This window comes from Acipenser ruthenus, chromosome 43, assembly GCF_902713425.1.
Source record: "Acipenser ruthenus chromosome 43, fAciRut3.2 maternal haplotype, whole genome shotgun sequence".
Taxonomy (NCBI): Eukaryota; Metazoa; Chordata; class Actinopteri; order Acipenseriformes; family Acipenseridae; genus Acipenser; species Acipenser ruthenus.
Genome location: NC_081231.1, coordinates 6199749 through 6222248, shown reverse-complemented (window position 1 = coordinate 6222248; position 22500 = coordinate 6199749). Strand labels below are relative to the sequence as shown.

Sequence of the window (22500 nt, the reverse complement as noted above, 5' to 3'; positions counted from 1 at the left end):
GCTGGAGGATAATGGGAAATGTAATTCTGAAGTTCTTCTGATGGGTACATGTAAAGTCATCTTGGAAACAGAGCACAAACGCAAGCCAAAGCCTAACCCTGGTAGGCACAGGGCAATGCAAGGCAGGACTACACCCTGGACGGGATGCCAGTAGGGCACCACACACTCACACTCACACACTCACACAGAGGGCAATTTAGAGTGACCAATCAACCTGAACAGCATGTCTTTGGACTGTGGGAGGAAACCGGAGTACCCAGAGAAAACTCACAATGTGAACACACTGGGGAGAACATGCAAACTCCACACAGACAGACCCCTGAGGCCGGAATCAAGCCCAGGAAGCTGTGAGGCAGCAGTGCTAACCACCATATTCGATAAGGATTAGCAATAAGCAGTGTCCGGTGACGTTAACAGGGAGGGACATTAAGCAGGTTTGACTACACATTGTTATGTTGTGTAGTTGTAGCAGTAAAAGAAAGAATAACAGACCTGTACTTCCAGGGTTGGTCGTGGAAGGACTGTAGGCAAGTTCTGAAAAAGAAAGAAAGAATACCAAAGTGAAATCAAGCACAAAGACTGTGAAACATGAAGTGAATCTGGCTGAAAGCTGCACATTTCTTCATGAAATCAAAGTATATTTTTACCTTCTATTTTATTAAAGGGGAACTCTAGTTGTTGTTGATTTGTGTGTGTGTGTGTTGCATGTTCCCACATGTTCCTACAGCTGTTTCAGTAAGGTGTGTGTGTTGTTCTTTTTAACATCCTGACCACTTTTTTTACACTATTCATTTGCAGTCTACACAGTGCTCTGATGGCTTCAAATGTACCGTTCAGAAGAACTTCAGAACTACATTTCCCATCAACACCCTGTTCCTGTATCTATGATGGGGGTGATGGGAAATGGGGTTCTGAAGTTCTTCTGAAAGATACACGTGAAGACATTGCAGAAACCGAGCACTATAGACTGCAATTTAATAAGAGGCAACATACGTAGACATGTAAAGCACAGAGACACAAAAAAATAACTTCAGCTCCCCATTAAGTTCTAATGAAGCGACTGCATCTGTACCCATGTTTAAGCAAGCGCTCACCCTGTTATAGATAGGGAGTGCTTATGGGGGAGCTCTCAATACAAGTCTATGGGGGAAACAATACAAGTATATAGGAAGAGCATTCAATACAAGACAATGGGAAGAGCTCTCAATACAAGACAATGGGAAGAGCTCTCAATACAAGTCTATGGGAAGAGCTCTCAATACAAGTCTATGGGAAGAGCTCTCAATACAAGACAATGGGGAGAGCTCTCAATACAAGTCTATGGGGAGAGCTCTCAATACAAGTCTATGGGGAGAGCTCTCAATACAAGACAATGGGAAGAGCTCTCAATACAAGTCTATGGGAAGAGCTCTCAATACAAGTCTATGGGGAGAGCTCTCAATACAAGTCTATGGGAAGAGCTCTCAATACAAGTCTATGGGGAGAGCTCTCAATACAAGTCTATGGGGAGAGCTCTCAATACAAGTCTATGGGGAGAGCTCTCAATACAAGTCTATGGGGAGAGCTCTCAATACAAGTCTATGGGAAGAGCTCTCAATACAAGTCTATGGGGAGAGCTCTCAATACAAGTCTATGGGGAGAGCTCTCAATACAAGTCTATGGGAAGAGCTCTCAATACAAGTCTATGGGGAGAGCTCTCAATACAAGTCTATGGGAAGAGCTCTCAATACAAGTCTATGGGGAGAGCTCTCAATACAAGTCTATGGGGAGAGCTCTCAATACAAGTCTATGGGAAGAGCTCTCAATACAAGTCTATGGGGAGAGCTCTCAATACAAGTCTATGGGGAGAGCTCTCAATACAAGTCTATGGGGAGAGCTCTCAATACAAGTCTATGGGAAGAGCTCTCAATACAAGTCTATGGGAAGAGCTCTCAATACAAGTCTATGGGGAGAGCTCTCAATACAAGTCTATGGGAAGAGCTCTCAATACAAGTCTATGGGGAGAGCTCTCAATACAAGTCTATGGGAAGAGCTCTCAATACAAGTCTATGGGAAGAGCTCTCAATACAAGTCTATGGGGAGAGCTCTCAATACAAGTCTATGGGGAGAGCTCTCAATACAAGTCTATGGGGAGAGCTCTCAATACAAGTCTATGGGAAGAGCTCTCAATACAAGTCTATGGGGAGAGCTCTCAATACAAGTCTATGGGAAGAGCTCTCAATACAAGTCTATGGGAAGAGCTCTCAATACAAGTCTATGGGAAGAGCTCTCAATACAAGTCCATGGGAAGAGCTCTCAATACAAGTCTATGGGAAGAGCTCTCAATACAAGTCTATGGGGAGAGCTCTCAATACAAGTCTATGGGGAGAGCTCTCAATACAAGTCTATGGGAAGAGCTCTCAATACAAGTCTATGGGAAGAGCTCTCAATACAAGTCTATGGGAAGAGCTCTCAATACAAGTCTATGGGAAGAGCTCTCAATACAAGTCTATGGGAAGAGCTCTCAATACAAGTCTATGGGAAGAGCTCTCAATACAAGTCTATGGGAAGAGCTCTCAATACAAGTCCATGGGAAGAGCTCTCAATACAAGTCTATGGGAAGAGCTCTCAATACAAGTCTATGGGGGAAACAATACAAGTATATAGGAAGAGCATTCAATACAAGACAATGGGAAGAGCTCTCAATACAAGACAATGGGAAGAGCTCTCAATACAAGTCTATGGGAAGAGCTCTCAATACAAGTCTATGGGGAGAGCTCTCAATACAAGTCTATGGGAAGAGCTCTCAATACAAGTCTATGGGGAGAGCTCTCAATACAAGTCTATGGGAAGAGCTCTCAATACAAGTCTATGGGAAGAGCTCTCAATACAAGTCTATGGGGAGAGCTCTCAATACAAGTCTATGGGGAGAGCTCTCAATACAAGTCTATGGGGAGAGCTCCCAATACAAGTCTATGGGGGAAACAATAGAAGTATATTAAGATCATTCAATACAAGACTATGGGAGAAACACTCAATACAAGACGCAAGCTTAAAGGGGAACTCAGGTTGGTGTTTTTTTCGCCTGTTTTAAATTACAGGCGACACAGTGCTCAGTTTCCATGAGAACTTCAGAACTACACTTCCCATCATCCCCATCATAGATACATGAGTAGGAGGATGATGGGAAATGTAGTTCTCAAAGTTCTTCTGAACGGTACATTTGGAAAGCCATCTTGGAAACTGAGCACAGTAGAGATTTAATGATGTAAAAAAAGTGGTCAGGATGTCAAAAAAAAACAAAAAACCTGACTTCCCAAGACCCAGGACCCTGGAGCTGTGAGGCAGCAGTGCTAACCACCACACCACAGTGCTTCCCCAATTAAAAAATATAACACTTCGAATAACTGGATTAGTTTTAGTAATTTAAAGTTGCCACTGACCAGGAGAGTATTCTGAGTGTGGGAAGGAAAGGTGCTTCAAAACTCCGTTCAGGCATTTTATATCAAACAGTGGACCAGCAGGAAGCAGGGAGCTGCTGTCAAGGGGACACTTCTCCCATTGCTCTGTGTGATACTCAACTTCAGCTGGAGCCAACGCCACATTAAAAATCAGATTTGTGATCTCACACTGGTGTCTTCCTTCCTGGATGAATAAAACATTAAATAGAGATATTACTAGTGCACTGCATGCATTACTGTCTCTATAAAACTAAAACCCCTATTGCAGCAGGGGATCTGTCTGTGTGGAGTTTGCATGTTCTCCCCAGTGTGTTCACATTGCGGGTTTTCTCTGGGTACTCCGGTTTCCTCCCACAGTCCAAAGACATGCTGTTCAAGTTGATTGGTCACTCTAAATTGTTCTGTGTGTGTGTGTGTGTGTGTGTGTGTGTGTGTGTGTGTGTGTGTGTGTGTGTGTGGTGTGTGTGTGTGTGTGTGTGTGTGTGTGTGTGTGTGTGTGGTGTGTGTGTGTGTGTGTGTGTGTGTGTGTGTGTGTGTGTGTGTGTGTGTGTGGTGCCCTGTGATGGACTGGCGTCCCGTCCAGGGTGTAGTCCTGCCTTGCATTGCCCTGTGTATGCCGGGTTAGGCTTTGGCTCACCGCAACCCTCTATAGGAATAAGTGGTAATGATAATGGATGAATGGAATGTCCCTATTAATTTACCCTGGAAAATAAAAATCATCCATTAATTTAAATTAAGGACAGCCTACAATGTGTCTCTTTAGACTTAAAACCCCATTCATTTAATTTTAATTGAATCTGTCTTTTTAAGGGGTGTATCTAATGGGGTAATACAGCTTAATAAACCCCTGAAACTATTTAAGGGATGTATTCAAGGGATAAAAACCCCTTAAAGTATGCACAAATTAATGGAAAATTAAGGGGTAAATGCCTCACTTTTCCATTAAAAGTATAATTGTAGTGAATTCAGAAATTAAGGTACAATGAATGTAATTTTCCATCCATCCATCCATTATCATTAACCACTTAATCCCTTACAGGGTCACGGTGAGACAGAGCCTAACCCGGCATACACAGGGCGCAAGGCAGGACGACACCCTGGACAGGACACCAGTCCATCGCAGGGCACCACAAACACACACACACACACACACACACACACATTCACTCACACACAGGGCAATTCAGAGTGACCATTCAACCTGACCAGCAAGTCTTTGGACTGTGGGAGGAAACCGGAGTACCCAGAACCCACAATGTAAACACACTGGGGAAAACATGCAAACTCCACACAGACAGACCCCTGAGACCAGATTCGAACCCGGGACCGTGGAGCTGTGAGGCAGCAGTGCTAACCACCACACCATATATTTTAGATATTATAATTTAGTATTAATTCAATCAACAATACATGTTCATTTGGAAAAATTAATTAATAAAACAAATCGAATTGTAGTATATGGATACCCCTCCCCACCACCACACACACACTTATGTTTAAAGGGCATCTCAAGTTGTTTTGTGTTTGTGTGTTACATGTTCCAATATGTTGCTTATTATTTATTTATTTTTACATCCTGGACACATTTTTTTACACTATTAAATTGCATTGTCTACAATGCTCTGCTTCCAAGATGGCTTCAAATGTCTTCTTCAGAAGAATTTCAGAACTACATTTCCCATCATCCTCCTGGTCATGTATCTACGATGAGAAGGTGATGGGAAGTGTAGTTCTGAAGTTTTTCTGAAGGGTATATTTTGAAGTCATCTTGAAAACCAAGAACTGTAGACTGCAATTTAATAGTGTAAAAAAAAAAGTGGTCAGGATGTCAAAAAAAAACCTGTTGTAGCAACATATGGGAACACGTAACCCAACCTGGGTTTCCCTTTAAGGTACATTATTTTTTAAAGCTCTACCTGTAGGTTGTGGTGTAACCCTCCTGGTGTATTACTGGTCGAAATTCTGTCACCTAAAATAGATCAAGAAATACGCATATCTCAGGTATATTTATACAGGTATTTGATACTCTAGAATGTATTAACAATTATATATTCGACTGTTTTTATTGTCAATTTTATTATTTATTTAAAGATGTTTCTTTTCCACTGAAGTGATGAAGGGCGGCATGGTGGTGTGGTGGTTAGCACTGCTGGCTCGCAGCTCCAGGGTCCTGGGTTCGATTCCAGCCTCAGGGGTCTGTCTGTGTGGAGTTTGCATGTTCTCCCCAGTGTGTTCACATTGTGGGTTCTGGGTACTCCGGTTTCCTCCCACAGTCCAAAGACATGCGTTCAGGTTGATTGGTCACTCTAAATTGCCCTGTGTGTGAGTGTGGTGCCCTGCAATGGGCTGGCATCCTGTCCGGGGTGTAGTCCTGCCTTGTGCCCTGTGTCTGCCGGGTTAGGCTCTGGCTCGCCTCGACCCTCTAAAGCAGGGGTGCACAATTAGAATTCAAAGAGGTCCAGTGACTAACATTTTCTCCCCCCAAAGGTCCAAACCATTAAAATGTCTAACGTGCGCTATGATTTGGGGGCATATGTAGTTCTTGTATATGTATAGCTAATAAACAAAGTACTACATTTCAATAACATTTCAACAATATTTATTGCACATTTTCAATGCAGACACATTAAACATGAGGTAAAATAAATATGCAGCCTAATCATAAATAAAAGTAGGCCTATCACAAATGTTCTCATTTCAAGCAAAACAAGACTGCATCTTCACAAAAAAATAACAAAAGTGCCTGTTTCTGAAAAAAGTGCTTTGATTTTTGAACAAATAAGAAAACACAGGTTTAATATTTATCTTTCCTACTCTCTCCCACTTCACTTCTCCATCTCTCTTCTTTAGTGAGAGAAATGGGCTTTTGCTTGCCCTGCCAGTAATTTGAACCTTGGCTGGAATGGAGTCAGTGCCATTCTCATGCACATATGTAGGTGCTCATTGGTGAGTCTAGAACGGTACTTATTTTTAATGATGTTCATAGTGGAGAAAGAAGACTCACAACTGTATGTGGAGCCAAACATGGTCAAGGTGTGTAGTGCTACTTTGGTTAGACCAGGGAAAACAGTCTCAGACACAGCCTGCAGCCAGAAAGTGTCATGATCAGTTAGTTGAAAGTGCTCTCTTAGTGCAACATTTGCTTGCAGATCAATCAGTTCCATCTGTAGAGATCCAGCATGTGCCCACTTGAAGGTCTGTGTCACCTCCTTTGAAAATCCCCTGACATCTGTGATGAGGAATGGATTCTCAATGAGAAGAAGGAGCTGCTGTCCAAGGCTGAAGCTGTCAAAGCGATTTCTGAAGTTTCCAATCAGCTTATCTATGAAGTCAACATGAGGAGAAACATCTCTCTCACCCTGAATCTGTTCCTGCACTTTTGGAAAGTGTGCACAGTCTCCTTGAAGATCTTCCTTGAACACTTCCAGTTTCCTCTGGAAGGAGCGGACAGCTGTCATCAAATCACAAACTGAATTGTTCTTGCCCTGTAGTTTCACGTTGAGCTCATTAAGGTGTGATGTGATGTCTACCAAAAAAGCAACAATATCCATTTTGCTCTCGTCTTGCAAAAAAAGTGAAAACTGTGTTGCCTTCTGACTCTTGAGCTGTACTAGGAAAGCTGTTATTTCCTTTCGAATGGACCAAAAGCGTTCCAACACCCTGCCTTTACTGAGCCATCTTACGTTGTTGTGCAGCAGTAGGTCATTTGCATTTGCCTCAACTTCTTTCAGGAATTCTCTCAGCAGGCGATGTTGATGAGATGAGGATGCCCTGAGGAAGTTGATGAGTTTCATCATTGTATTCATCACTTCAGCATACTCTTCTGACAGATTGGCGCACAGGACAGACTGATGAATGATGCAGTGGTAAGCTGTGAGATCAGGGTTGTCCTCTTTCAGCCGTGCCACAGCTCCTCTCTCTCTTCCTATCATGGCAGGGGCCCCGTCTGAGGTGATAGAGACCACTTGTTTTAGATCTGTCCCCCTCTTTCTCAGCATCTCCTTTATGGCCATGTATATGTCCTTTCCTCTTGTATGTGTCTCGAGTGGTGTTACACCTAACAGGTCTTCACAGAATTCCTTCTTCTCTGTGTGGTAAAATCTAACATACACCAGAAGCTGGGCATTATCACTCACATCAGTAGATTCATCAACAGCTAATGCTATGCATGGTGCACTCCGAATAGCTTCATCAAGCTGTGTTAATACATCCTCTGTTAGTATTTCACTCTTTCTTGCTGCTGTTGTACGTGACATTGGGATTTGCTTGATCTTTTCACACAGCTCGTCTTTTTGTTTACCGTCAAGTAAAGTTTCAGCAACAGCATTCATGCACTCCATCACCACTCCCCCGTCAGTAAATGGCTTTTGGTGTTGACCCAAAATCCAAGCTATTTTTAGTGAACATTCGTTTGCACGTTGTTGGGCAGTGAATGCATGGGAGAGGACTCTGGTGGACCGATCATACTGGGCTTTGAGTTCGTTTATTTTGCGTGCCCTCATCTCAGACTGCTGTGGATATGTTTGCTCAAAAGATCTGTGCTTTGTCTCGTAGTGGCGCTTCACGTTGGCACTTTTTATTAGAGCCACGGTCTCTGAACATATCAGGCAGAGTGGTTTGACACTCGCTGCGGGAAGGATAAAGGCATATTTGTCTGTCCACTCCTGTTTGAAAGCTCGATTTTCTGTATCGACTTTCCTGACTTTTGCGTACGCCATTCTATAATTTCTCCTCTCGCTTCCGCTTTTGCTTCTCTCGCTGTCTCTCTCTCTCTGACAACATCAGTCTCCTAACATGCATTGTAAACATTCGCTTTGATTGGCTGAGTTTCGTGAAGTGATTTAAATAACGCACGTGATTGGACAACACACAGTAGTATGGGGCGCTGTCCGGGACCTTCCCAGCTGCGCTGAGCCAGCGCAGTATGTGTACATTGGAAAAAAAGGGTTGCTTCATCAGTATTTAATTTAACAATTATTTATGAGAAATGTGTCGAGGTCCAGATAGAACCTTCACTCGGTCCGGACCCGGACCGAGGTCCGCCAATTGTGCACCTCTGCTCTAAAGGAATAAGTGGCTGTGATGATGGATGGATGAAGTGATGAAGTACAGGTCATGGCAGAAACGCCCACAAAGAACAGGACCTGTCTGACAGACACAGACTGAGAGATGCATTTGTACTGCAAAAGTAACAGGAACTATGTACAAGTGAAGGTTTACAGTATGCTATCCCTTGGGAGTAAATGCTTATATGGTAGATTAGCTTAGAAAGAAGAGGAAAGGGCAGTGATGTAGCTCAAAGCTTGAGATGCAACTACAAAAAAAGCATGAAAATGAAAGACAGACACCTCTTCTGACTGTGTGTCTCCAAATATATTTGTCTTTGTTGTTGGTATACTGTTTAAGTTTGTTAACAAATGAAGGTATGTTAAGTTTTGATCAAAATGGGTTGAAAGTTTATCCATCCATTCATTATCATAACCACTTAATCCTTTAGAGGGTCACTGCAGTGATCCGGATCCTAACCCGGCAGACACAGGGCAATGCAAGGCAGGACTGCACCCTGCACGGGACATCAGTTTTGCTACACACACACACACACACACAGAGGGAAATTCAAGATCATCCTGAACAGCATGTCTTTGGACTGTGGGAGGAAACCGGAGTACCCAGAGAAAACTCACAATGTGAACACACTGGGGAGAACATGCAAACTCCACACAGACAGACCCCTGAGGCTGGAATCGAACCCAGGACCCTGGAGCTGCGAGCCAGCAGTGCTAACCACCACACCACCATGCCGTTCGCTGTAATGAATGTCCTCATGTAAGCTACTGTATGGAGCAGGAGTAATTGACACAGTCCAGAGTCAGTTTGAAGACAATTGGAGCAGTTGCTGTGTCCCTTCCAGTAAGTTTTCTCTTGTATCTGTGTCCAGAATATAAATGGTTATATTGTGTAATTGTAGTGGTTAAAGAAAGATCCAGACCTTTACACGTCTTGGTCCTGGAAAGCTTGTGGCCGAGATCTGAAAAAGAAAGAAAAGCCAAGTGGAATGAAGCGCAGATAGTCAATAAACCCTGATGTGAATCTCCCTGTGAAATCACAATGCTTGCACTTTCTATTTTACAAAGTTCACTCATGATTTTAAATGTGCTAAAACATAAATGAATTGAGGTGGGGAGAGACTGGGGACAACTGAAGAGCTTCATTCCAAAATGGTCTATATCCATCTTCACAGTTTTTGGTTTTTATATATCCATCCATTATCATTAACCGCTTAATCCTTTACAGGGTCGCGGTGAGCTGGATCCTAACCCGGCATACACAGGGCGCAAGACGAGACTACACCCTGGACGGGACGCCAGTCCATCACAGGGCACCACACACACACACACACTTACTCACACACACACACACACACACACACACACACACACCACACACTCTCTCTCTCACACACACACACACACACACACACACACCACACACACACACACACACACACACACACACACACCACACACTCTCTCTCTCACACACACACACACACACACACACACCACACACACACACACACACACACACACACACACACTCTCATACACACACACTGTGACACACACCACACACACACACACACACACACACTCTCACACACACACACACACACACTCTCTCACACACACACTGACACACACCACACACACACACACACACACACTTACTCACACACACACTCTCTCACACACACTGACACACACCACCCACACACACACTGACACACACACACACTCTCACACTCTCACACACATACACACACACACCACACACACACACACACACACACCACACACTCTCTCACACACACACACACACAGGGCAATTTAGTGACCAATCAACCTGAACAGCATGTCTTTGGACTGTGGGAGGAAACCGGAGTACCCAGAGAAAACCTGCAATGTGAACACACTGGGAAGAACATGCAAACTCCACACAGACAGACCCCTGAGACTGGAATCGAACCCAGGACCCTGGAGCTTTGAGGCAGCAGCTCTAACCACCATGTCAAAGTGTTGCCGAAAAATTAACATATCAACAATTTTTTTTTATTTTTTTTATTTTTAAGATAACTATTTTCATCAATGGTTTAACACCAATTCGCAATTACTGTCACTTTATTTTAAAAAAGAATAAATGTGCATATAAGCCGTAAAATGAATCAAACATGACTTACTCGCACACAGCGTCTTTAAATGGACGCTGCTCTGAGCTGTGGCGTGTCATGTTAACTCACATTGTATTATTGTATTCAGTTTAGAAAAAGTGTCGGTGATTGCGAATTGGTGTAAAACCCTTGATGAATCTGGGCCACTATCAGTATATTGTAACCCCTGTAGTATGTTGTTCTGTTTTGTTTCCACACCCCACACATTTCACTTACTGGAAACGTTCTTGGTTCTGGGAATTCGTAGTCAGTATCCGAGTTAGAATCTGAATCGCTGTCATCTTCAGAATCTGTTTCTGAAACCTTAGTAATAGCACCGTCAAGCAAAAACATCGGAAATGTTTCACACGAAGCCGACATCTTATTTTAGGCAATTTAAACGCAGGTATATCTCTTCAGCTTCTCAAGTTGAGTAGCCAGGCAGTTTAGTACACAAGTAAAACATGAAAAAAATGAACACATTCAGTTCAAACTGCTTCAGTTTGTTGTGTCGCAATAGAAACAGGAAGTGTCGGTATGAAAGCGAAAGTGTGCTTTGCCTGTGCGTGAATAACTTTCGGTTATCTTTTAAAGCTACAGTCACAGACTACGTTCCCTTGATCAAATAAGCGTCTGTGATGCTTTAAATAGTTATTATCATAGATTTCCAATTAAAAAAATTGTTTTACCTCAACAATCTAATTAAGAGTGAAAAAAGCAAGATCATTTTATTCAACAGGCTCAGTTTGACCTTTTACGCATGCCCTTATGCAATGTTATTATTTACATTCAATTATCCATTTATTACTGGAGCAGTAAAGTACCTTGCTCAAGGGTACAACAGCAGTGTCCCCCACCTGGGTGGATTGAACTCCAACCCACTGGTCAGGAGTCCAGAGCCCTAACCACAACTCCACACTGCTGCCCTGTATATTACCGATATATTATTATTTATTTCTTAGCAGACGCCCTTATCCAGGGCGACTTACAATTGTTACAAGATATCACATTATACATTATTTCATATTATACAGATATCACATTATTTTTACATACAATTCCCCATTTATACAGTTGGGTTTTTACTGGAGCAATCTAGGTAAAGTACCTTGCTCAAGGGTACAGCAGCAGTGTCCCCTACCTGGGATTGAACCCACAACCCTCCGGTCAAGAGTCCAGACCCCTAACCACTACTCCACACTGACTGTATATTGTATTATTCTACTGAGTAAATACTTTATCCATGTGTAAATAGGGAGGTATAAAACCTTCAGTGAAAGCTTTTTTTAAAAAAATGATTTATCGATGTACATATTCGGCTACTTTCTTTTAAAGTAATTTATACTTTAAACGGTTATAATAATGAATGGATGGGTGGACACACGCATGCTACATTTTATCAGCAAATTACCTTATATAATTTGTTTGCTTAATTAAAAATCTCAATGATCTCTGTGTTGTTTTCCCACGATGTAGGGTTTTTTTCTTTTTTATTTGCACAAGGACGTTTCCGTCCTTTTTTTGTATTCTTGAATCTGTATTTTCCTGCATCTGAGTTTTTTTGTGACCCTTGTTTTGTAATTTTCTATTTTGTTAAATAAAAAGCATTACAAACAAGTAAACATTTAATACATTATTAATACATGAATCGATTCTTTACCCAGCAGTAGATTTATTAATACATGAATCGATTCTTTACCCAGCAGTAGATTTATTAATACATGAATCGATTCTTTACCCAGCAGTAGATTTATTAATACATGAATCGATTCTTTACCCAGCAGTAGATTTATTAATACATGAATCGATTCTTTACCCAGCAGTAGATTTATTAATACATGAATCAATTCTTTACCCAGCAGTAGATTTATTAATACATGAATCAATTCTTTACCCAGCAGTAGATTTATTAATACATGAATCAATTCTTTACCCAGCAGTAGATTTATTAATACATGAATCGATTCTTTACCCAGCAGTAGATTTATTAATACATGAATCGATTCTTTACCCAGCAGTAGATTTATTAATACATGAATCGATTCTTTACCCAGCAGTATATTTATTGGTCAAACATACATTAAGGAAAAAATAAAAATCGTTTAAAAACAATGAACTAGCTAGAAGCTACAGTTTCAACAGACACCCTCTAGATGGCAGTGTTGCCAAGTAAAACTCCTAGAGATACAGGATTGTGGCACTCCATGAAGATGGGGAGTTTATACCATTGTACAGTTTAAAATGTATAACATAATCACGTTTTTATTTTACTATAGTAGTGATTCAATGCAAAAATAATTGTAGTCAGGGGTACAACAATATAATATACTGTATCACTATTCAATAGTGTTATGGTCTGTTATAGCCTGGATGAATATTGACTGTGTAATAAATTTAATATAATATACTGTATCACTATTGAATAGTGTTATGGTCTGTTATAGCCTGGATGAATATTGACTGTGTAATAAATGTAATATAATATACTGTATCACTATTGAATAGTGTTATGGTCTGTTATAGCCTGGATGAATATTGACTGTGTAATAAATGTAATATAATATACTGTATCACTATTGAATAGTGTTATGGTCTGTTATAGCCTGGATGAATATTGACTGTGTAATAAATGTAATATAATATACTGTATCACTATTGAATAGTGTTATGGTCTGTTATATCCTGTATGAATATTGACTGTGTAATAAATGTAATGTTTTGTTACACTTGCTAAGTCCAAAATTTCAAGAAAACAACAACACATTTGAGTTAAAAATAGTTGATTTCATTCATTGGAAGAGATAAAAAGCCAATGTTTTGGCCTTGAGACACTTTTCTGTGAAGCGCGCTATATCAAATAAATACTGACTGATTGATATTGCTGATAATTTCTGTTATGATGTCACGTCCAGTGATGTCATGCTGTCTCTTTGCAGTGAAGCCCAGGGCAGGGCTGCTGTGATGTCACTTCCTGTGATGTCACTCCCGCTGTGTCTCCTTGCAGTGAACTCAAGGGCAGGGCTGCTGTGATGTCACTTCCTGTGATGTCACTCCCGCTGTCTCTTTGCAGTGAACTCCAGGGCAGTGCTGCTGTGATGTCACTTCCTGTGATGTTACGCCCGCTATCTCTTTGCAGTGAACTCCAGGGCAGGGCTGCTGTGATGTCACTTCCTGTGATGTCACGCCTGCTGTCTCTTTGCAGTGAACTCCAGGGCAGGGCTGCTGTGATGTCACTTCCTGTGATGTCACGCCCGCTATCTCTTTGCAGTGAACTCCAGGGCAGGGCTGCTGTGATGTCACTTCCTGTGATGTCACGCCCGCTGTCTCTTTGCAGTGAACTCCAGGGCAGTGCTGCAGTGCTGCTTCTCTCTCTCCAGCACAGGCCTGTGAAGATGGCTGCAGTTTTTATTGTGTTCACTGCAGTGCTGCTGCTGCTGTGTCTCCCAGGTAAGAACCTGCAAAGGACAGGAAGCCAGATAGCAACATGGCTGATGTTCATCAAGTACATATTTTTACACACAACAAAGGAACAGATGAACTGTTATATCTTTTATAAGATTGGTATTTTTCTCCAAATCAGAAAAAGCTACATGACCACACCAGAAAGCTGCAGAAATAGAGATAATTAAGTCATAAAAACTGAAGGCTTTGTTTTTATGACTTAATTTTCTCATAAAAACAAGAGTTCAGTTTTTACAGGTTAACGGTGGCTACCCCAAGTAGCACTACTACTCCTTGACTAGCCCGTGTAATTTAACATGAGGTAGTCCAAGATTAGTGCTAACCAGGGTCTGTGAAACCACTGGTATGGCTATTAGTTACATTATTTCTAGAGTCTCCAAAATATTGTGTTAGTACTACAGTACTACTCCAATATTTCTTTGTAAGAGTAAGGGTATATATTGATCATGTTTGTGTGTATCTCTGTACAGATATTCTTGAAAAGCGCTTATAAATAAAATGTATTATTATTAGTAGTATTTATTGCAATTTTGTTGTTGTCTACAGATTTCTCGGACGGTATTATGAAGATTGACCAGGCCCCTGGTTCACTGTTTAAGAGACCTGAACACTCTGCTGTACTCCAATGCCATCACAGTGACAGCAGCTATCCTTATACAGACGTGCTCAAATTTGTTGGTAACCCTCCACAATAAATGAAGAATGCACAATTTTCTCTGAAATAACTTGAAACTGACCAAAGTAATTGGCATCCACCATTGTTTATTCCATATTTAATAGAAATCAGACTTTGCTTTTGATTTTTTATTCAACATAATATTGTAAATAAGAAAACAAATGAAAATGGCATGGACAAAAATGATGGGACCGCTAACCTAATATTTTGTTGCACAACCTTTAGAGGCAATCACTGCAATCAAACGTTTTCTGTAGCTCTCAATGAGACTTCTGCACCTGTTAACAGGTAGTTTGGCCCACTCTTCCTGAGCAAACTGCTCCAGCTGTCTCAGGTTTGATGGGTGCCTTCTCCAGACTGCAAGTTGCAGCTCTTTCCATAGATGTTCGATAGGATTCAGATCAGGACTCATAGAAGGCCACTTCAGAATAGTCCAATGTTTTGTTCTTATCCATTCTTGGGTGCTTTTAGCTGTGTGTTTTGGGTCATTATCATGTTGGAGGACCCATGACCTGCGACTGAGACAGAGCTTTCTGACACTGGGCAGTACGTTTCGCTCCAGAATGCCTTGATAGTCTTGAGATTTCATTGTGCCCTGCACAGATTCAAGGCACCCTGTGCCAGGCGCAGCAAAGCAGCCCCAAAACATAACCGAGCCTCCTCCATGTTTCACTGTAGGTATGGTGTTCTTTTCTTTTTTCGTCTGTGAACATAGAGCTGATGTGACTTGCCAAAAAGCTCCAGTTTTGACTCATCTGTCCAAAGGACATTCTCCCAGAAGGATTGTGGCTTGTCAATATGCATTTTAGCAAATTCCAGTCTGGCTTTTTTATGTTTTTCTTTCAGAAGTGGAGTCCTCCTGGGTCTTCTTCCATGGAGCCCACTTTCGCTCAAAAAGCGACGGATGGTGCGATCAGAAACTGATGTACCTTCACCTTGGAGTTTAGCTTGTATCTCTTTGGCAGTTATCCTTGGTTCTTTTTCTACCATTCGCACTATCCTTCTGTTCAATCTGGGGTCGATTTTCCTCTTGCGGCCGCGCCCAGGGAGGTTGGCTACAGTTCCATGGACCTTAAACTTCTTAATAATATTTGCAACTGTTGTCACAGGAACATCAAGCTGCTTGGAGATGGTCTTGTAGCCTTTACCTTTACCATGCTTGTCTATTATTTTCTTTCTGATCTCCTCAGACAACTATCTCCTTTGCTTTCTCTGGTCCATGTTAAGTGTGGTGCACACAATGATACCAAACAGCACAGTGACTACTTTTCTCCATTTAAATAGGCTGAATGACTGATTACAAGATTGGAGACATGTGTGATACTAATTAAAGAAACTAATTAGTTTGAAATATCACTATAATCCAGTTATTTATTATCTTTTCTAAGGGGTACCAACAAATGTGTCCAGGCCATTTTAGAATATCTTTGTAGAATAAGCAATAATTCATCTCTTTTCACAGCTTCTTTGCTTTATTCTATGACATACCAAAGGCATGCAAGTATACATGATAAAATAGCTTTTAATTTCATCACTTTTCAGGAGGAATGAAGCATTATTTCAATGAGCTGTAAGGGTACCAACAAATTTGAGCACGTCTGTATAATATAAACTAGTAAGATTTACAGAGAAAAACAGATTAATCTCAGTTGCATAAGTATTCATCCCCTTTGCTACTGCAGCCCTAAATCAGCTCAGGTAGGTCACAAAATTGGTGAAATGGTTTCAGCCTGTGTCTACTCAAAGTGGTTTAACTTGTAGATAATTTCCCTCAGGTATATAAAGAGTTTCAAGCTGCAACTCACATAGTGATCCAACAAAGCAACCATGAAGACCAAGGAGCTTTCGAAACAAGTCAGGGATAAAATGGTAGAGAGGCACAGAGCAGAAGAAGGGTACAAGAAAATTTCAAAGGCACTAATTATCCCTCTCAGCACAGTGAAGTCCATCATTAAGAAGTGGAAGATGCAGATCAGGTCACCCTCCCAAACTGAGCAGTCGAGCAAGCAGGAAACTGGTTTGGGATGTCACTCTGACGCCAATAGTGACCTTGAGAGATCTGCAAAGTTCTGTGTCTGAGATGGGAGTCAGTGTTCACACATCAACAATAAGCCGGTCCCTACACAAAGGTAGCCTGTATGGGCAGGTGACAAGACAGAAGCCATTACTCAAAAAGCCTCATCTTAAAGCACGGATGGAGTTTGCAAAGAAGCATGTAGATGATACTGCAGACATGTGGAAAAAGGTTTTGTGGTCAGACGAGAACTTTTCGGACTAAATTCCAAGTGTTATGTCTGGTGCAAGCCCAACACTGCACATCACCCAGTCAACACCATCCCAACTGACAAGCATGGTGGTGGCAGCATCATGTTATGGGGATGCTTCTCTTCAGCAGGGACTGGGAAGCTTGTCAGGATAGAGGGGGGAATGGCTGGTGCAAAGTACAGGCGAATCCTTGAGGAAAACCTGTATGAGTCAGCCAAGACTCTGAAACTGGGGAGGAAATTCACATTTCAGCAGGGAAATGACCCGAAGCACAAAGCCACACTGGAGTGGTTGAACAAAAAGAGAATTAATGTTCTTGAGTGGCCCAGTCAAAGTCCTGACTTGAATCCAATCGAAAATTTATGGCGAGACTTGAAGATTGCAGTCCATCAACGATCCCCAACAAACAGAACTGGAGCAATTTTCCCATGAAGAATTGGCAAAATGTCACCATCCTACTGTGTAAAGCTAGTAGAGACCTATCCAAATAGACTCATAGCAGTAATTGCTGCAAAAGGTGCTTCTACCAAGTACTGACTTAAGGGGCTGAATACTTATGCAACCAGTAAATTTCATTTTGCACATTTTCTTTGCAAGTTTTGCTGACATTTAACCTCCTCCTCATATAACAGTGTTCAGTTTAACCACTACAGCTTTGAATAAAAAAAGTTAGTTGAAAAACTGCATAAATTATTTGTAATTCAACAAAATGTGAAAACTTTGCAAGGGGGGTGAATACTACTGGAAACCACTGTATTTTAACAGCAATGGGGATTTATTCATTTTTAAATCTATTGCAATATGTTCCACAATATAGTACAAAATACATCAAGATATTTTGAAACCTACTCTGATTTATGTAAGGTATTACCCTGCGTGGCACAGTAGCCTCCTATATGTTATCTGAAGGCACAGAGACTCAGACACAGAAAGCTGCATGGTTACCTGCACTAATGAGCCTTTTAATTAAACAAATAAACAACACAAAATGATACTGTAACAGGGCGAGGAGCCCTGTACATGATTGTTTGTTTGTTTTTAGAACGGGGTGCCCCTCCGCCCCTGTGCGATTTATTATTTTGTAGTTGTTTTGTTGTATTATTATTATTATTATTATTATTATTATTATTATTATTATTATTATTATTATTATTATTATTATTATTATTATTATTATTATTATTTTATTATTATTATTATTTGTATATGTGATGGTGAAGAGCTGTATGTTTTGTATTGTTTTGCATCCACATTAAAAACCCTGTGCAGAAGGTGACCATCTCCCGAGTTCATTCATTGTTTAATTGTTGCTAATCGGGAGATGGTCACCTGCATATAAGCCTGCAGCTGTCTGCACTCTGTTTGGTGTTCGTGATTTTGTTTTGTTCAAACCTTTTATTTTATTTTTGTTTGTTAAAATAAAATGGCGCAGCGCCTTTGCACCACAGTACCTGCCTATTTGTTTTTCTTCCTGTATCTGGCCTGACGTCACCACTCTGCCAACCCTGCCACAGATACAAATACTAACAAAACCACACTGGTCAAAATAAAAGGCACAAGGGCTGACAGCGGTGCGAGGTATTCTGGTAGAGGAAATGATGCTAGTGGCAACACTGGAAGCAACAATGCTGACAGAGGTGCAGGGCACTCCGACAAAGCTAGCAGTGGCAATGCTGACAGCAGAACATGCTGCCTCCTCCAGACCTGCAGCCAGCAGTGGCAACCTGTCAGCGTAAATGCTGGCTCCTCCGGACGTGCAGCCAGCCGTGTAAACGCTGGCAGTGGAAATGCTGACCACAGCGTGAGGCACTCCAGCTGCTCCTCCTCCTCCTCCTCCTGGAAGGGGCAGTTCACTGTGAAGTACGCACCCACATCACCTTTCACTGTGCACTGCAAAGCACACGGTCACAGTACTGCATCAAGTTTCTGCACCTTCGTTTTGCCTACATTTATTTAAAAGACAGTAAACTCTTTTAGAGAATGTAGAGCCTTGAAACTTGAAAGATACTGCTAGACACCATGCCCATCTAAAATAAAATAAAAACACTTACTAGTAGTTGCACCATCAACATATTAACCAACATGAGTTGGATGGCATTAATGATAATTATTCTGAGTCAAAAAGTGAAAAAGCATTCAGTGTACAGTATCCTCAGTAATTAGACTATAACTGTGTTTCTATAATGCCATATTATATTTGTACAGAATCGTCCCTACGTGGATTGTACAGAATGATGCTCACGCACTATTGCGTGTGTCTGTGCAATCAAAGTACAATATGCGAGTACATTGTAGGTATCTGCTGTAAAATAATCTAGAATAATTAGGCTGCTAACTGTGTTGTCAAGGTTTTATCAATATAATACCTAGCGAGCTCCCGAGTGGCGCATCTAGCTAAGGCACTTCACCGGGAGAGTAGGGTGTGCCCTATAGCCTGGGGCCGGTTTTTCAAAACTTTGGTAATGGGATTTGTGCGTTTGATCGGGATTACATTGTGAATTTGGGTTTTTCAAAACATCGAAATGCGATCGGGATTACTGTGATCCGGATCTAGTTTTGGTAATGCGATCGCACTTTTAATCACGATTAAATGTTGCAATTGGGTTTTTCAGAATTTAAAGATGAGATCACGATTACTCTGATGCAAAATATCAGCATCATTTTGATACCGCTCGGAAGGTGGATTCAAATGATACAACTTTGTGAAACAATTAAATTTCGTCTCCATTTAGATGGAAAACATAATAATATATCTTAAAAATAATGTGCCACATTCCCCACGGTTGGTTTTATTGTATTCTTCATGTTTGTATATAACTCTTCATTAACAGCATCTGTCGCATGAAGAAAAAGAAAACAGCTGTTTGCTGGAGAGCACTCAACCTATAAAGGAAATGCTATTTGTCCAACACATGCTGTATGTGTCTGCGTGTGCGTGTTATTTACAAGATCTTTTAATGTCAAAGTTTCAATTAAAGTTTAAACCAGGACCCTTTTAAAAGTAGTTTCTTACAAAAGCATCTCTCATTGCACATCCAGCAAATGGATCCTCCTGTGATGTTAAAGGTGTATCACGGTGTTGTTCTTGAGGCTCCGGAAAGTTAGCATTCAAGTCCTCCCTGATAAATAGCACCTTGCGCATGATAGCAATATTGTGCAATACAATGCATGCTAGAATGATGTTGCATGAATGTGGCGGATCCAGATAAAAATAATCTGGATCACAAAAAGCAGGATTACAAAATCCAGATTAATTTTGTCTGGATTAAAAATTTTGAAAAACCGGCCCCTGGAGATCGCTGGTTCGAATCCAGGCTATGTTATATCCAACCGTGGCCGGGAGTCGCGAGAGGGTGGCGCACAATTAGCCGAGCGCCGTCTGGGTTGGGAGGGCTTAGTTCGGCAGGGTAATCCTTGTCTCACCGCGCATCAGCAGCTCCTGTGGCGGCCGGACGCCTGCGAGTTGTCTGTGAGTTGCTGGCAGAGTCATAAACCTTTATATACTTACAATATAGTCCCCACTTAGATGGTACAGAACGACGCGAGTCCCCACTTAGATGGTGCAGAGCAGCTCTCACACACTAGTGTGTGTGTGTGTGTGTGTAAATATTGTATTAATCAGCCTTGTTAATTAATAAAGGAAAGCTGCTAATTAGAGAAATAATGATTTTGTGATAGTAGTGTTAGTTCCATGCCTTATTGGGTTCATAATTCTTTGTAGATTGGAATGGAGTTCCCACATGGATAGGACAGAATGACGCACGATTTTGTAAATGCTATTTATACATTTGAATATGTTATTTTGTATATTGGGACATAATTCTATTAATATATTTAAAAATTATACTGTATATTTATAGTAATAATTATCATTTATTTATTAAAAATTATAAGAATATTTGGTACACATTCAGATATTTAGTATGATTAAAATCTTAGAAATAATCTTCTAGTTACAATTGAACAATTACAAAAAAAACCCTTAAGAAACTGCCATTTGTAAATGTTCTAATCAGTTCCAAGGATAGTTATCTAGAATGCAGGACTTTAAACCTGCTAAATGCTAATTGTAAGAAACCCAATGGGTGTGAAGAGCAGGGCTCTGAGTGGCTGCAGGCTCAGACACAGTCCCACTGCAGTCTGGGCAGGTCCCCACTTTGTAGGGTAGATGTGGTTCAGGTCCCCACTTGGCTGATTTTTTTTTAAAAAAACATTAAAAAAAATATTTGCACAAATATTATCAATATACAGCTTAAAACATAATTTTCTATGTCTGTTTCACTTCATGGAAATGTTGGGAATCTATGGTCCCCACTGCTGGTGGAGAATCATAGTTCCCACTTAGTAATACAGACGTGTGTGTGTGTGTGTCTGTACTGTGTGTGTGTGTGTACTGTGTGTGTGTGTCTGTACTGTGTGTGTGTGTGTACTGTGTGTGTGTGTCTGTACTGTGTGTGTGTGTCTGTACTGTGTGTGTGTGTCTGTACTGTTTGTGTGTCTTTGTGTGTGTGTGTCTGTACTGTGTGTGTGTGTACTGTGTGTGTGTGTCTGTACTGTGTGTGTGTGTCTGTACTGTGTGTGTGTGTGTGTGTATTGTGTGTGTGTGTCTGTACCGAGTGTGTCTGTACTGTGTGTGTGTCTGTACTGTGTGTGTGTGTGTATTGTGTGTGTGTCTGTACTGTGTGTGTCTGTACTGTGTGTGTGTGTATTGTGTGTCTTTGTGTGTGTGTGTATGTGTCTGTACTGTCTGTGTGTATTGTGTGTGTGTCTGTACTGAGTGTGTCTGTACTGTGTGTGTCTGTACTGTGTGTGTGTGTATTGTGTGTCTTTGTCAGTGTGTATATGTGTATGTACTGTTTGTGTGTGTCTGTAGTGTATGTTTCTGTACTGTTTGTGTGTGTCAGTGTGTGTGTGTGTACTGTGCGTCAGTGTGTGTACTGAGTGTCTGTACTGTTTGTGTGTCAGTGTGTGTGTTTGTACTGTGCGTCAGTGTGTGTACTGAGTGTCTGTACTGTTTGTGTGTGTCACTGTGTGTGTGTGTACTGTGCATCAGTGTGTGTATTGAGTGTCTGTACTGTTTGTGTGTGTCAGTGTGTGCGTGTGTACTGTGCATCAGTGTGTGTACTGAGTGTCTGTACTGTTTGTGTGTGTCAGTGTGTGTGTGTGTACTGTGCGTCAGTGTGTGTACTGAGTGTCTGTACTGTTTGTGTGTGTCAGTGTGTGCGTGTGTACTGTGCGTCAGTGTGTGTACTGAGTGTCTCTACTGTTTGTGTGTGTCACTGTGTGTGTGTGTACTGTGCGTCAGTGTGTGTACTGAGTGTCTGTACTGTTTGTGTGTGTCAGTGTGTGTGTGTACTGTGTGTGTATGGTTGACTGTACTGTGGATGTGTGTCAGTGTGTGTGCTGTGTATCTGTACTGTATGTGTGTCAGTATGTCTGTGCTGTGTGTC

The 22500-nt window shown here is 41.3% G+C and overlaps 1 protein-coding gene and 1 long non-coding RNA gene across 4 annotated transcripts in view; one reads left to right on the top strand and one right to left on the bottom strand.

Moving 5' to 3' along the window:
- Nucleotides 1-22500, top strand: part of LOC117407795 (butyrophilin subfamily 1 member A1-like) — a 345211-nt gene that overhangs the window by 140426 nt on the left and 182285 nt on the right. The gene's annotated exons all lie outside the window — the stretch shown is intronic.
- On the bottom strand, nt 5357-11146 carry LOC131709416 (uncharacterized). The gene is made up of 3 exons (XR_009311522.1): nt 10885-11146; nt 9430-9468; nt 5357-5409 (listed from the first exon to the last, which is right to left on the bottom strand). It is a non-coding gene; the product is annotated as an uncharacterized LOC131709416 (long non-coding RNA).